Source organism: Anser cygnoides, chromosome Z, assembly GCF_040182565.1.
Source record: "Anser cygnoides isolate HZ-2024a breed goose chromosome Z, Taihu_goose_T2T_genome, whole genome shotgun sequence".
NCBI classification, from domain to species: domain Eukaryota; kingdom Metazoa; phylum Chordata; class Aves; order Anseriformes; family Anatidae; genus Anser; species Anser cygnoides.
In genome coordinates this window covers 24,309,166-24,325,359 of record NC_089912.1, presented here as the reverse complement: position 1 = coordinate 24,325,359, position 16,194 = coordinate 24,309,166, and the positions used below count along the sequence as shown (strand labels likewise).

The following is a 16,194-nucleotide window of genomic DNA, read 5'->3' as shown; positions in this document are numbered from 1 at the left end:
AATTCTGGTAAATATAAAAACAAATACATAAACATTTGGGGAAGATAGCTTGACTTCCCTCTAGACACCTCTCCCTCCACTTCCTGATTTCTAGTGCCCTCGTCACATACCATACAGTTCCTTCAGTGAGGTGAAGGGCAGTGACACGTGCTGGGGCCTGTGCTACCTCTGCAGGACTCTCTGCCCAAACCCTGCCAATTATACACGACCCTGTAAAACTTTATTCTGCAGAGTCATGGCCCAGACGATCACTGTCTCTTGTCAGTTGTTTGGATCCCTGCTGAGTATACCAATAAACAATATAGGGCAAGACACCTCACTGGTGCTGCCTGGGGAGGGGAAGATAGATGGCCAGAATGGAGAGCAAAGACAAGTTGGAAATCAAACACAGCTTTATCTTCCAAAAATAACAGTGAAAATAGCACTGGATAGGATAAAAGCTTCCTTTCTATTATAATACCTATCAATCTGTGTTAAAGAATACTGACTTTAACACGTTGTTAATTTTTTTATTTTTTGTCTAAATTAAAAATCATGTCAAGAAGAACAACTGAAGCTTATTTTGTGTCTACATTAACCATACTTTAAAATAGCTTCAGTTATCATGCAATCTTTAAAGGAAATATTGTTCTCTAAAACTAAAGAAATAGTTTTATATTAATGATGTAGAGAATATAATCAAAATGTCACTGCCAGTTTTCTGTATTTTTCCCAGTTCTGCTAACATTCATTCCATAATAATAGGGTGTGAAAGATACCTGTCTGAAACTGCATTAATGAATGTTTCAATTATCATACATAGTTAATAAAAGTTGTATGAAATACTTTCATAAGAACGGACACATAAAATAACAAGACTACACTTGGGTTGAGAAATGATAAAAAGAACCATAATAACCTAAAATCAATCCTACAGAGAAAACAGCCAAACATAATTTGAGAAAGTACTTTGACACAAAAGTGAATCTATTTATTTAGTGATAAATGGTCCTACTCGAAAATAACTCAGACCTTTTCACCAAAATATTAGGTATTTACATCCAGAAGCTATCAAAGAACATTTACACTGAAAGGTAAATATTGATCTTCAGATGATTAAAGCCAAAAAGAAACAGCTTCTCCAGTTTCTTTCACAGATGCTTCTGAAACTTCTTGGCATATAAGTCTTATGATTGTTTCAGTATTTTCTACACATATTTAGTTGACCTTATTCTTTTCTAATGTGTTAATGGAAAAGAAGGAAATTAATCAAGTAAAATACTCCAAAAAAAAAAAGTGAACCTCTTGTCCTTCACACCCAGATCTAATGGACTAGCAAATTTTAAAATTGACAGAGCTAACAGGCTTGGATTTTGAACATCTTCATACAGACTTACAATCCTCACTTAAACTAATGGTAAAAACAATTATAACAAATTTACAATAGACTTGATTAAAATGAAAGCATAGACATAGAGAAAAAAAGTATATTCTTTATTAAATTAGAGAGAGCTTCTAATTTCAATTTCAAATCCACTGAGAAAATTTGTTCAGTCAGAGAGCAAGAAAGAATGTCACTCAAGAAAATTTGCAGTTAGGCACTGAGACATTGTAGACTCTGTTATATTCCCTGATATAGTTAGCTTTCTACAAATAAGAACTTTTCATTATTTGTTAATTTGTTGACTAGTTGTCTTCCAGTCAACATAAAAAATAGTCTAGGAGATACCAAGGACAAAAAGGACTAAAACGAGATAGAATATTTGGTTAAATATTGGTTAAAAAACAAATATTGAAAATTGGTGGATGTCTAAAAAAAAAAAAAAAAAGGGCAAAACAAGGTATGTCATTTCAAACGAATGTTTCTGTTTCATTTTGTCATACCAGCTCTCCCAGAACTAAATAGCTGAGGACATAAAGGGAATAAATGGTTTATATAGTTTTAATATTTAAATTAGTTGACTGCTCTTTTCCATCATGCTGACATTGACTGTCCTAGCTGAACACTGAGGAAGAGCACTTCTTAAAAAACTGAGACAGAAATCCAGGAAGTTCAAATGTAGTCACCTTGATTGCCATATTAGTTTATGGAAATGTCAGCTTGTGATGTCAGGTGTCTTACAGAGAAAGTATTTAGCAATATGTTTTAAATATAATAATAAATATAAAATAATACATATAATATATTACATAATTATATAATTATCATATATATAAAAATATATATAATATATATAATTATAATATATACATAATATATTACAAAATATATCTTTGTGTCTTTACCTTGAGCAGTAAAAGAAAGCAAAGTTTACATAGTGTTGAATGACACCAAATTACAACTGCTTAATGAAAAAAAAAAAAAAGATACCTTTCAGAGACAAATCTTACTGACTTTGGAGACAATGTTGCTGGACGGTTTCATATCAGGAAGCATGGCATCATATTGAAGCAAAGATACTGGTTTCTATGTTTGTTCTCAGAATGACAAAAGTTAAGAAATTGAAAATGAAGCTGTGAAAGTAAAGAAAGAAAGTAGAAATTAGAAATGGAAGGAGAGAAGGAGGAAGGAGAAGAAAAAAGGAAAAAGAAAGGCGGAACACAGGAAAGGAAGAAGGAAGTGCGGAAGGAAGGAACAAATGAATGAACAAAGGAACAAAAGAATAAAGGAAAGAACAGAATAGGAGAAAGGAGAGAGAGATAAAGAGAGGGAAAGAAAGAAAGAAAAAATAGAAAGAAGGAGTGATTGAAAGATAAAAGGAAAAAAGATTTAAAATCATCCTGGACACAGTTTTCTTGTTGTCTGTCATAACTGTGAGCAAAGACTTGGAGGATTTTGTTGTATTATTTTTAGAAATTCTTTCTTCTTTTTAAAAAAGAAAAACGTGTTCATATTACAGTGATGCATTACAAAAAAAAGATAACTTTAATCTCTAGCGTGCGTCATCTCCTATGAAAGCTCTGAATTCAAAAGGCACATCGGTTTATGTGGGATAAAAAAGCTTTTTTGTTTTTGTTTTGTGCAGAAAAGATTGTCCCTGTAAGGCTGATGGGGCCTGACAATCTTTGCCTGAGAAGACATAGCCTTCACTTTTTCCAGAATCTCTGACCAAAGAAAATCTTTAAAGAATCACATTTTCAGCAAGTTACAGTCAAACACTGCTGGAGTTGGAGCTGAGAAATGTGGACCAACCACCTACTTCAGCAAGTTGCTGTGGAAGCAAGCTCCTACTTTATTTTTCTAAAAGTGGTCTTTGGAAGATGACTGTCACCAAACATGGGGGGGGGGGGGAGTTAGGGGGGAGAGAGGTAGCCGAGGGAGAAGCATGCCCAGAGATAAGGTGAAAAAACATATATACATTGAGAGCCAGTCTTTTTCTAAGCAGCATGGAAGACATACAAAAAGTAGAATGAATGCCTAAATCATTAAAGCATATTTACACCACAAATGGGCTTAAGATTTAGGATCTTGGCTTTGAAGTGTTTCCTGTCTAATTACGCTAGATTTCTACATTCGTTTTTTTAAAGAGTCAACAATATTAAAGCACAGATAAATAAGAAACTAAAAGCACTGATATCACCTTAGCCAAAAGAAACACCCTAACACCTTAGCCAAAGAAAATCAAGTACGTCTCTTCACTTTAGCTCCTGGAAGTAAGGGGTTTACTGTACTAAGTCCTGACAGCACCCTGTTACTAAACAGGTATATGAAATAAGTTATTCTTTCATGAGAAAAGTTTGACATTGCTAAACAACTGCTGTGAAGTAATTTACAATATTGTTGCCTACCTGTGAATTTTCTAAAGACAGTGTAGATGTGAACATTGTAATGAGTGTGAGCATAAACCTCCCTGTTTTGTAGCTATCAGGCAAGTACACTTCATGAGCTTTAAACGAACACTGTAGGAAAAAGAAATAAATAAATAAATAGATAAACAAATAGATAAATAAAATCCATAGTAATTATTCATTTGAAAGTTACAGTTACATATAGACCAAAAATAAGTCTTGGATTTAACAAACATCAATACATTAGAATTACTTACACTTTATTTGGAACATAGGCTGAGTCAACATATTGAACCAAACAGTCTAAAATATATTATCCTGGACCCAATAGACAGGATAATACCTACTGGTTCACTGTGAGCTATCTTGATTCCTGAATTCCTGAGAATGATTTTTATTATTATTGTCCCTGTTTTCTGCTTTGTTTGTTTGTTTGTTTGTTTGTTTGTTTTGGGGGGGTGTTGGTGTTGGTAGATTTTAATAGAATTCTAAGTTGGCTGTAAGTATCTCTGTTAATATTGCAAATTCTCAGGCAAACACAGTGCAGCACTCATTCTTCAAAAGGGTACGTTGCACATGAAATTAATTCAGTTTCTTCACTGCCTGAGAACTTATTCTTCAAAAAGAAACATCTGTTTAGTTAAAAGTCAGTGTAATAATTCAATGTAGAATGCAGTCTTCATTCATACAGACTTTACCTGAACATTTTTGTGCTTTAAAAGATGTGTTCATTTGACTTTAATATTTATGTTCCCATTGCCTGTAGTTCCTGTTTTACTTTATTCATTACAATCAACAAGCTAAATAATTAAAAATAAAATGAAATATATAAATAATTCATTATACAGTTAAAAATAGATATAAAAACAAGGGTTTTGGAGAGTTTCTTGTTAGTCTTTTCTCTACCAGAGTTAGCAAATAGTCAACTGTGGTTTGCATCAATTGGCCTAACAAATTAAAGTTTTAGTTAGTGCAAAAGCAAACAAAATCATTAGAGGGAAACAGAGTCACAGATGTCACCTACAGACTGTTCAGTGTCATGTTTTTAGGAAAAAAAAAAAAAGTTTATTCGGTGTTGAGGATTAAAGTATTTACTAAAGTCAGTAGAATTATTAGCTTGGGGGTAGCTGGGGGAAGAAAAAGAGTTAGGATGAACATAAATTCATTCTGGAAAACCTGAAAAAAATAAACTGCCTGAGACTTGGCTAGTTTAGTTGGTGAAATTAATGTTTTAACTTGTACTCTTAATAGAAAAAAAACAGGGTCAACATGTTGGAAAAGAGGGCAGGGCAGGGCAGGGCAGGGCAGGGCAGGGCAGGGCAGGGCAGGGCAGGGCAGGGCAGGGCAGGGCAGGGCAGGGCAGGGCAGGGCAGGGAAGGGAAGGGAAGGGAAGGGAAGGGAAGGGAAGGGAAGGGAAGGGAAGGGAAGGGAAGGGAAGGGAAGGGAAGGGAAGGGAAGGGAAGAAGGGAAGGGAAGGGAAGGGAAGGGAAGGGAAGGGAAGGGAAGGGAAGGGAAGGGAAGGGAAGGGAAGGGAAGGGAAGGGAAGGGAAGGGAAGGGAAGGGAAGGGAAGGGAAGGGAAGGGAAGGGGAAGGGAAGGGAAGGGAAGGGAAGGGAAGGGAAGGGAAGGGAAGGGAAGGGAAGGGAAGGGAAGGGAAGGGAAGGGAAGGGAAGGGAAGGGAAGGGAAGGGAAGGGAAGGGAAGGGAAGGGAAGGGAAGGGAAGGGAAGGGAAGGGAAGGGAAGGGAAGGGAAGGGAAGGGAAGGGAAGGGAAGGGAAGGGAAGGGAAGGGAAGGGAAGGGAAGGGAAGGGAAGGGAAGGGAAGGGAAGGGAAGGGAAGGGAAGGAAGGGAAGGGAAGGGAAGGGAAGGGAAGGGAAGGGAAGGGAAGGGAAAGGAAGAAAAAAAATATTTGAATGGTGTCCTAAATTCATTCTTCCTTTTCAAGCAATATTCTGTTCACCACATCAAAAATTTGTTTAATGTCAAACAAAAATTAGATAATTAAGTAAAGTACAATGACTTTTGATAGGAAGTTCCATTGAGAAATTAACTGAGTCTGTAGGTACTTAAATGTAAGAAAGAGACGAAAAAATACGAGCTAAACAAAATTCCATCCTGAAATTGTTCTTTCATGGACATTTGAAAGCTTAGGAAGAATATTTTCCAGTGCATAGGGTACATATGCTTTCCACCTTGTTTTAACTATTTTTTGTAACTTTTCTGCAAAGCAGATTAAGGCTTGCAACGTGGTAAATATTTCAGATATTCAATTGGACTGCTCCCAGACAACATGCCATTCTGCCACTCTTTCAGAGAGATGTTGAAGGTAGTTTGTCTGGATGTGATCCTTCATAAGCAAGACATTGCAGCTATGCTGGTAAGAGAAAGTCAGTAATCACAGGTCAATAAAGAGAATGTCAGGCCCTGGCAATATGATCCAGATCTTAAATTTTTAGACTCTTTACCAGGAGGCACCTACTACCAGGTATCATACAAGAATTATTGTCTTTAAACAAGTAAGTTTGATAAACTTAGAAGTGACAGTCATCTGTGCCCTAGTAGAGAAAAGTGTACCTACTTGCACTGTAAATCTGCAAATTAATGTCTCTTGATTTACCTGAGAGATGTATTACATAGAAATGATAGTCAGGAAGAAGAAAACTGAGTCAACAAGGTCAATGCTCACCAGGAAAGGCTTGCTAGATTGATTTTAACTATGCAGGTACTCTGTTCATTTAGGTGAAAGGCCTAATGAATAATGCCCAATACTGGCTAGTGCATTTTTGGGTAAATCTGTGTGGTGCCAGGAGGTGGACTCAATGATCCTCATGGATCCCTTCTAACTCGGGATATTCTATGATTCCATGATTAGGGGCACACAGTAAAATCTAGACAGTGTGTCTAAAAGGCTCCATTTGCATCCACACATACAAACTTCACTGGGTCCACAGTTCTTTGTACCTACTAGTGGCTGTGTTTATGGTGACGTGTCAGCATAAGGAGTGGAGGAAAAGACTGGCATTAGGCATGCATATGCATGGCACTAGCTAGCATGGTAAACCTAGATACGTTTGGTGGTGGTGTGGACTCCTCTGTACTACTAGACAAACATGAGCCATGTTTTTTCTGAGGACTTTGCCATAGATATTATGTTGGGCCTTTGAGATACAGTGATGGGTTTATTACTGGCCCTGTGTGATTGAAGTAGACAGACCTGGGCAATTTGTCAGGATTTTCAAGGATGTAAGATCATCAGGTCACCTAGGCTCGCTGCATGAACTCCCTAGAAGTGCTGTAGGGAGTGTCAGCCTCAGCCAAGCCATTCTCATGACACTCCTGAAGGAGCCTCAGGACTAAGCTATACAGGAATTTGCTCTACCATGTTACAGATATTGTAGCTACCACAGCCAGAGGGAGGAGTTAAAAGAGAAGCTGAGACAACAGTTAAATGAAAAGAAGGGGTTTTTGTTTGTTTGTTTGTTTGTTTTCTTTTTTTTCTTTCTTTCTTTCTTTTTTTTTTTTCTTTTAGTATACCCACAGTGTAATGACCTGTCTTCGGACAGAATTTGCACGCACTACAAACCTTATGAGAGGGAGATCTGAAATAACTGTCTAAATAATTAAAAGTTGTTTTGTCTGTGAAAATATTATGTGGAAAGTCTTTTTAAGGGACATGAAGAGAAACAGCAATTCAGTAGTCAATTAAACTGTTGCTATTTCTAAAGCTGTCATCTAACTAACCATAACTGCTCCATTTCACGTGAAAGGTTGCTGTTAATTCATATTGTTTCCTGAAGGTCCCTTCCTGACACCCTTCTTTCTGCTACAGACAGCTATAAGAATATGTTACAATGCTGCTGTTTGTTCCTACACCTTTTGTCTAAATTTTACATGCAAACTGAGATACAGCGGAAACAGTAACAGAAATTAATACACATGCCTTTCAGACTTCACATATGTTTATGCAGGGTGGCCAAGTAGAGGCTGATAAGAATAAACAACTTATCTGACTTTTGCTTGGATTGAAATGTGAGAAAGGTTTATTTAACGGAGGAAGCAACCTCCTCTTGTGGAGACAGAAATGTCATTCAGGCAAGCATCATTTTATCATTCATTTATTCTGTGTAGCAGGGCACTTAAAGACTTAAATCAAGGCACTTAAATCAATGTGATATTAAATACCTTTTTTTTTTTTTTCGTTTGCTTGTTTGTTTTTAATTTCTTCAAATGGAACCAGGAGCTGGGAGAGAAAATATTCTGGGAAAATAGGCTGGTTTTTGTTGTTGTTGTTGTTCTTGTTCTTGTTGTTTTGTTTTGTTTTTTAATAAAAGGAGAAAAACAAGGTTAAAAAAAAAAAAAACGCGGTTGAAAGAGGCCAGGTAAAAAATGTCAAAAATCTGTGAAAAAAAACTACACGTTATTGTATTATAAACTCCACTGTAATTATAATAACAGTAAAGCCTTTACATTACCATGACTCCTTTGCTCATTGATCCACGTCAATGAATCTTCAGATATTCCAAATCTTTAAAAGGTTTGACTAGCCCCCAAATGCTCTCTCTGAAATATGTAAATTCAGACTGAATATATTCAATTACCGACCTATGGAAAGAGTGAAAAGTAGAATACAAAGAAGCAATTGTTCTTTTCATGTTGATATACATATGCTGTAATGTATTAAAATTGATTTCTAGATGATTTTGTCATTGTGTCCTTCAATACATCTCCAGTTCACAGTGAAATGGGCAGCGCTTGCTAGGATCACAGTCAAAATGCTTGAGAAAATTAATGTATGAATCTGATCAACATACTACTGAAGGTTGATTCACTGTTAAGAAAGAAAGATAAAACTGTTAAACTTAAAATAATTAATTGACTGATTTAATTTAGTTTATTATTTTATTTTAGAGGGTTCTTTCTCCTTCACATGAATGGCATGTTTTCTATAAGAAAACATAACAATGGTTAAAAAAAAATGGTGGAAGAAAAGACTTCTCATATAATTTTTCATCATCAAGATAAGATTATAATAGGTCAATACATTGGCAGTTTTTTTTTTTTTTTTACTTAGTTACTTATGAAATGCTTTCAGAGAGAAGATTCTGATGATAGGTTATTCTAATTACTGTAGTTTAATAAGTGAGATTCAAAAGCTATTTGTAAAGCAGAATGCTTTTAATGCAGGATACAATTTTTAAACTTGTTTTATTTCGTAATGAATTTCTACATTGTCAAAATAAAGAAAACATTAAGTTAGAGATTGGGAGTACTTTGTCAGTATTAAATTAGACAGTTTACTCACTGCAGGCTGAATTTTGTGCCTTAGCATAATCAGAAAACAAAACATTCATAAGTTATATATGTAGTCTTGATAAATTTTATAGTTATTGTAGCCTCTTCTGGACTACAGAAGTGATATAGTAATGAAAATGACAATTTCCAAAGATAACTGAGTCTCTAATTCTTAGTAATCAAAAGAGAATATGTGATATTCAACTATTGAGGTAACTACTAGAAAACTTAGTGACTTACTACTCTTCTAATGAAAGGAAAATATTCCTCTTGTTACCTTCACTTTTGTAAGGAAAAGAATTAACACTCTCCAAAAAGAACATCTGGTAGAATTTTTGTGGGCATACATAATATAGATAGATAGATAGATAGATAGATAGATAGATAGATAGATAGATAGATATAGATATAGATATAGATATAGATATAGATATATCTTTTCTGGTTCTAAAGAACCATAGATATGAAGGACTCTGAAGTGAGAGAGGCAGCTCACTGAAGAAAGAATCTTTGGAAGCTGGTATGACTGGCACAACTCAGTCTTTGCTGGTATTGTGGAAAATCCGATTTCCTCAATTTCATAACTTATGAGTAAGCTTTCTCAGAAAAAAAAAAAAAGCTTTATTAAGTGCCTTAATTAGAAGTAGTTAACAACTGTGTACATAGCTGTATAACAATCTGTATAACAGCCAAGGGACCTTATCAAAAGTTTCTCACATATGCATGGGATCAGATTTTCTGTCCCAGGAGCTAACTAGAAATACCAATAAATGGTATTTAAAAAACAAAAAACAAAGACAGACAAAACAAAACAAACAAAAAAACAACAAATAAACCAACCAGCCAAAAAAAAAAAACAAAACTGTTCTACCAAAAAGAGACATAATGCAATATATCCATTGTCTTAACAAGGTACCCACAGACTCTTAACCTGGATCAGTGTTGGGGGTTATTCTCCTCTTACTTTGAACTCCATGCAAGGATGTTTATCCCATTTTCCCATTTTGTGAAATTGCCCTTTTCCATGTTTCAGATTCTCTCTTCTTTTGATTTTTGTTTTCCATCTTTCTCTTTTCCCTTTCCCTTTCTTCCCCTTCCCCTTCCCCTCCCCCTCCCCCTCCCCTTCCCCCTCCCCCTTCCCCTTCCCCTCCCCCTCCCCCTCCCCCTTCCCCTTCCCCTTCCCCTTCCCCTTCCCTTTCCCTTTCCCCTTCCCCTTCCTCTTCCCCTTCCCCTTCCCCTTCCCCTTCCCCTCCCCTCCTCTCCCTCTCCCTCTCCCTCTCCCTCTCCCTCTCCCTCTCCCTCTCCCTCTCCCTCTCCCTCTCCCTCTCCCTCTCCTTCTCCCTCTCCTCTCCCTCTCCCTTCCTCTCCCTTCCCTCTTCCCCTTCCCGTTCCTCTCTTTTCCCTTTCTCCCCTTTCCCTTTCCCTTTCCCTTTCCCTTTCCCATTCCCTTTCCCTTTCCCTTTTCCTTCATTTTCCTTCTTAGTGAGACATAATATCAGGATTCACTATTCTGTGGAATGAGATGCGCAGTGATGTCACTTGATGTTCGAAGTTTGACAGTTTCATTAACGTCAAGGGCCAGTATCAATTATTCATTTCATCAATACTTTAATTATTGGTATAATCCATAGTACAGTTGTAGAAGATCTGGAACAAAAAGAAAAAAAAACAATATGTCTCTAAAGGTAAATATCTAATAACTAAATGAATTTAAGCTCCATTGTATTTACTCATTACAATGGAATAATTAGATGAAAGTGAATACAGACTTTTCACAAATCCAGCACTGCTCTTCTGGACCTCATCCTTGGTACCATATCAGTTTCTGAACTGCATATGAAGATACAGTGTGCAAGCAGAGAATACAGCAACAATGGGTTGCTAAATATTATCAGGAGAAAATTGACAATGCCCTAGGAATGACTGCTAATTTAATTTTTAATTGAAAGTGACTTTAAGCCAAGAGAGACTAATATGAAAAGTAAGCTTAACTGCAAATGCCTCAGTACATTATGCAGATAATAACTGCTCCCATGTGGCTAATGCAGAGCTAAAAGAACTGAAAATTATGCTTTCTTTTACAACAAAGAAAATTAACCACCACCTTCTTATCTCCCAGTCCAAGGATAGAATTCAAAGTGTCTCATGACTCTAGGTTTTACTACTACTACTAAATGATCTTATATGAAGACTTTTTTTTTCCTCATTACTTTATTGTGATAAAGAGCTCTGGTACACCTAAGAGAAATACGTAAAAATGGATTGAAAAACACTGCCTGCAGTTTCTCATCCTGCTCAGTTCTTATTTGCAGTCTCTTAAACTTCATCACTCATTATCGTACGAAAATGGACTGGTGGATGGATTAATTTTAAATTAATGTATACTATATGACTCCTTGTAGGTTACAAATCACACACACACACACAAAAGTATTTTGTCTGAGTCAGTAATCTCATCAGCTATGCCAGCTAGTCACACAAAGTTTGCATTCAAAATTTAATGAGAAACCACAGCAATCCAATGAGGTAGAATATCTTTTGATCCTAAGCCTTCATTAGCTTTTATTAGTATGTTCTGTGAATATTAAGAAATAGTTCACCTATTCTCTCTGAAGGATTCACAGATACTAGTAATACCATCACAAATACTATCTCTTCCAGTGAGCTCTGTTATTTTGTAAACATTTTCTGTATTCAAAGACTGTTAAAGAAGTCTCTGCTCACCTGTAGCATTGGCTGCTCAACGTATGTCTTTATTGCATTCCACTGTCCCAGTTGTGTGGATGGAGAGGTTTGCCGGACCACAGGGACTTACTGCTGTCATTCTGCCTATTTTAGATAGAAGGAAAGAGAAAATTTCATTGTTTTAGCCATCATTTCAGTGATTAGTCTACGGAAAGGCCCTAGAGACAGTGACTGAGGAGACAGTGAATTGCAACAAAGAGATAAGAATAGGAACCCAAGCCCTGGGGAGGCCTGGGATAGAATTTCTTAAAGATTTGCCCCATTGAAAATACACACCTAACAAAATATTCCTCAGTGCTACGGAAAGGCTGTAAAGTTATGTGATCAATGCAGAACACAGAAAACACTAAAAACTGTATTGAAGTTCATACTACTAGACTTGACTTTTGGCTGTCAGATTTCTTATAGCACCCCCTCTTGATCTAATTTTTACGTGGGACCCAGTCCTTCAAAAGCATTGACACTTGCAAAATCTGTCAGCCAGTTGTGCTAGTGTTAGTATACTCGAAAAGATTTTGCTCAAACAAGGGCACATGCTCTGGTAAAGCGGAGAATTAGAAAGCTAAAACCCAAAGTCTTGGTGTTTAGTAAACATTGTTATGCACTTAACGTGCATAATGCTTTGAGTTTTGGAAGACAAGGCTAAGGTAGCATAACTCTTCTGCAGATTTTAGCTTTAGAATCAAATTATTTCTTAGCTAAGAGAAGTAACTGTGGCTCTGGTAGGGAATACAACCGGAAACTTAAATAAAATAACAGCTAAAGGTATAATGCTGTGATATGTACTGGTACTTAGTGAGCTAGCTAGAAAACCTGCATGATTCACGCATGCTTTTTAGTTCTAATTTAAAAATTCAATTTTTTTTTCAAATACACTTTTTTTTTTTTTCCTTAGTGCGAGTATGCAGACAAAAGCATATCTTCACTGGTTGCTTAGTTTGTTGAATATAATTCAGTTTTCAAAATATCTGTACACAAGCTCATTACAAAGTGTAAAGCTCTCTAAAATATCCACTTAAAAATTGCTTCTAATATTATATTTCTATCTCTGGTGCAGGACTGTTTGCCAGAGTTGCTTTACAAGATACAGACAGTAGAAAGGCAGTATTGGCAAATCATTTATTTGAATGTCAATTTTATATCTGATACACCTTAAAAAAATCCTACTGTAATAAGTGAATTAGATTTACTTTTCTTTAAAAATGCTTAGGTTGATCTTCCATTCTATTAAAATATAATTTGATGTAATTTCTTGTATTTCAAAATGATTAGCATTTTGTCTACACTGTCAGTAGCCTAATGGCAGCAGATAATTTTGTTTGATTAAGAGAATACTTTATTTAACAACTTTACAAGCCTAATGAATATTCAAAGCAATAAAAAATTCCACTATTTGGAAACATGTTGTGCTATTCTATTTATGAGAATATTCCATAAATTGACACAAAACCATGTATAATTGAATCTCAATTGTTTTCCCTCATAGAAATATTTTTTTTGCTTGCTTATTTGTTTTGTCGGTAGGTCGTGCTGATATTATTATTTTATTTATTTATTTATTTATTTATTTAATTTATTTATTTATGGTTGTGTTGTTTTGCTTTGTTTTGGATCCCAGAAGTACTTAGGACAAAAGGTTTTTCAATATGCTTAAATAGCTCTACCCTAAGAAGATCACCTGTGGGCTTGCCAACAAGAAAAATATGCCTTGAATTTTAAGGAATAGGAACTGCTTAAATTCATAAGTCTTGCATCAAATTACAATACTTAAAGAATATTTTTATCCCAATTAATTGAATGTAAATATTATATTTCTTAAATCTCTCTTTGTCCCAATATCAGAGACCTCTACCTCAAACAGGAGGCAGACTGACATTTTCTCACAAGCAACTGTATTTAAAGAAGAAACTATCTCCCAAAGGAAGCAAAATTCTTTTCAAATAAGAATTTTTAACTGGCTGGCAGTTCCAGAATACCCAATCAGGCTTAAATATACAAACTATTACCGATGGCACGTTAATTACATTCATTTTTACTGTGCTGGGTGAAGACAAAGATACTCTGCATGAAACAAACAAGGACTACAAATCAGTGTTTTCATGAAGGTACCTTGCAGCCAGTGGGAGATGATACACACTGGCCATCCCAGCACCATCCTGGACATGTTCTCTATAGTTCTTTTTCAAAGGAGATTGTGTTACAAAAGCTCTGCTGTATCGCCCCAGCTCTAGTATGCCAACAGTTAGTAGGACTGCTTAGGACTCCTGCATCTTCTGTGAGAGGCTTTGTTCCCATAATTTATTCCCATAATTTTTTCTATTCCTTAACTATGATTCTGGCATTACTTATGTTCTCTGAAGAGTGATATAAATTCTGTATGACTCCTCAGAAAGAGGATGCAGAAGATGGCATTACTTGTTTGGGAAAGGAAATAGGTAAAAATTTGCCTCTACTATCAATCCACCTGATAGTTTATTTGCTTTGTCCAGCTATATCTGTTACAGAATGTTGCAGTTGAATTTTATATCACCTGTGACTTCTCAATTGTCTTTAAGAATAATACTACACATAGCAACATACAATCTATGCATCTGACATCAGAGGGAAAATTCATTGTCAATGGCATGCAAAGCTCTAGAAGACCTGCAAAAATTACCACTGACAGCTGCATTTGTTCATTTCCTGAATCAAACAACAATATTAATCAGTTACATAAATATTGAAATTGCACGATGAGAAGTAATATATATAGTAACATACTATATATGTATAGTATAGTATATATAGTGTGTATATATATATATAAAATAGTATAGACATATATGGCATATTTATGTAATAATAATTTATACCAAGTTCTCCATGATTTTAGATGTAGAATTTAAAATTTTAAATTAAAAAAAAATGATATTTTTTAAGTTTAAAATTTTCTGTCTTCCCACTTCATCATAAACATATCACTCTATACTGGTTCATTTTTCTATTCTCATTCTTAGTTACATGCTAATTAGTATAGTATACTACTCAAAGACCCCACCAGCCTGGCCTTGAACATACACGGGGCATTCACAGCTTCTCAGGGCAACTTTTTCCAGTGCTTCATCACTGTCAGAGTAAAGAATTTCTTCCTTACATTTAATCTAAGCCCTCCTTTGGACTTGCTCCAGTAGGTCCATGTCCTTCTTATACTGGGGGCCCCAGAGCTGAACACAGAACTCATGAGGTCTCACAGAAACAGAGCAGAGGGGAAGAATCACCTCCCTCAACCTGCTGGCCCCACTTTTGATTCATCCTATGATATGCGTGGCTTTTTGACCTGCAGACGCACACTGCTGGCTCATGTTGAGCTTCTCATCAACCAACACCCCCAAGTTTTTCTCCTCAGGGCTGCTCTCAATCCATTCTCCACTCATCCTGTATTTGTGCTTGAGATTGCCATAACCCAGATGCAGGACCTTGCACCCAGCCCTGCTGAACTTCATGAAGTTCACAAAGGCCCACCTCTCAAGGCTGTCCAGATCCCTCTGGATGGCATCCCTTCCTTAAACCCTCTTCAGTTTCTTAAATAAGAGTGTGAAGAGGGTATGACTGATATTGGCACATAAAAGAAGGACTGAATTTCAATGGCAGGTTTGAGGGCTCTATTGACAGAAAATGCCATAAAATGATTTTGAATCATACGTTAATGCAGATTCAACCTAACTAATTTATACGAGAAGCTAGGAAGCCACGTGGTCAACTGTATTTTCATCATTAAATGATAAATGTGAGCACTGGACCACTAATAGATTCTGCAAATATTCTTAAATTTTGCATGCTGTTCTGCAATGCATTTTCATTGCTATTGTCTGTAATAGAAATAGCTTCAGTTTCTCAAAGTACTATGCAAACCAAAGCTGTTTCAGCATCAAATAACCTGTCCAGCTTTGAAAATCAAAACATTTTTATATCCACTCTGATAGTTTACAAAAACCTTTTGTATTTCAGTGTTCAGAAAATACAAAAAAAAAAAATAAAGGTAGAAACAGAGTTAATGCAATCTAGGTGAGAATGTTTTCTTCTGGTTAGCACTGGGAAAAACAATAAGCCTTCACAAAGATTTCAGTGTATTATATCTATTTTAGGAACACGAGGACAGCAAGGAATTCATTCAGAGTTCTGTGGTATATTTGGGAAATAGATTTTTATTAAGGTGTATGAAAACTACCCTATGAGGCAATGTTGTAGTACCCACATCCATTCCAATGTTTCTATTGCTGTAATTAACTTTCTGACAAATAAAAGACCAAATCTGTTCCATGTCATATATTAGCAATAAGCTTTCTACTGTTTGCAAACAGTGCACTACAGCATTTTATTGAGTTCTGTTCCAGATTTCTGTGTCATCTTGA

General features: G+C 35.9%; 2 long non-coding RNA genes across 2 annotated transcripts in view; both read right to left on the bottom strand.

Annotated features, from left to right (window-relative positions):
* LOC136789032 (uncharacterized) overlaps positions 1-16,194 on the bottom strand; it is a 761,292-nt gene that overhangs the window by 329,751 nt on the left and 415,347 nt on the right. The gene's annotated exons all lie outside the window — the stretch shown is intronic.
* LOC125180992 (uncharacterized) overlaps positions 10,647-16,194 on the bottom strand; it is a 31,690-nt gene continuing 26,142 nt past the window's right edge. The window contains exons 2-3 of the long non-coding RNA XR_010827871.1: positions 11,783-11,887; positions 10,647-10,705 (exon numbers count right to left, since the gene is read on the bottom strand). This is a non-coding gene — a long non-coding RNA (uncharacterized lncRNA). The remainder of the gene's footprint in view (positions 10,706-11,782; positions 11,888-16,194) is intronic.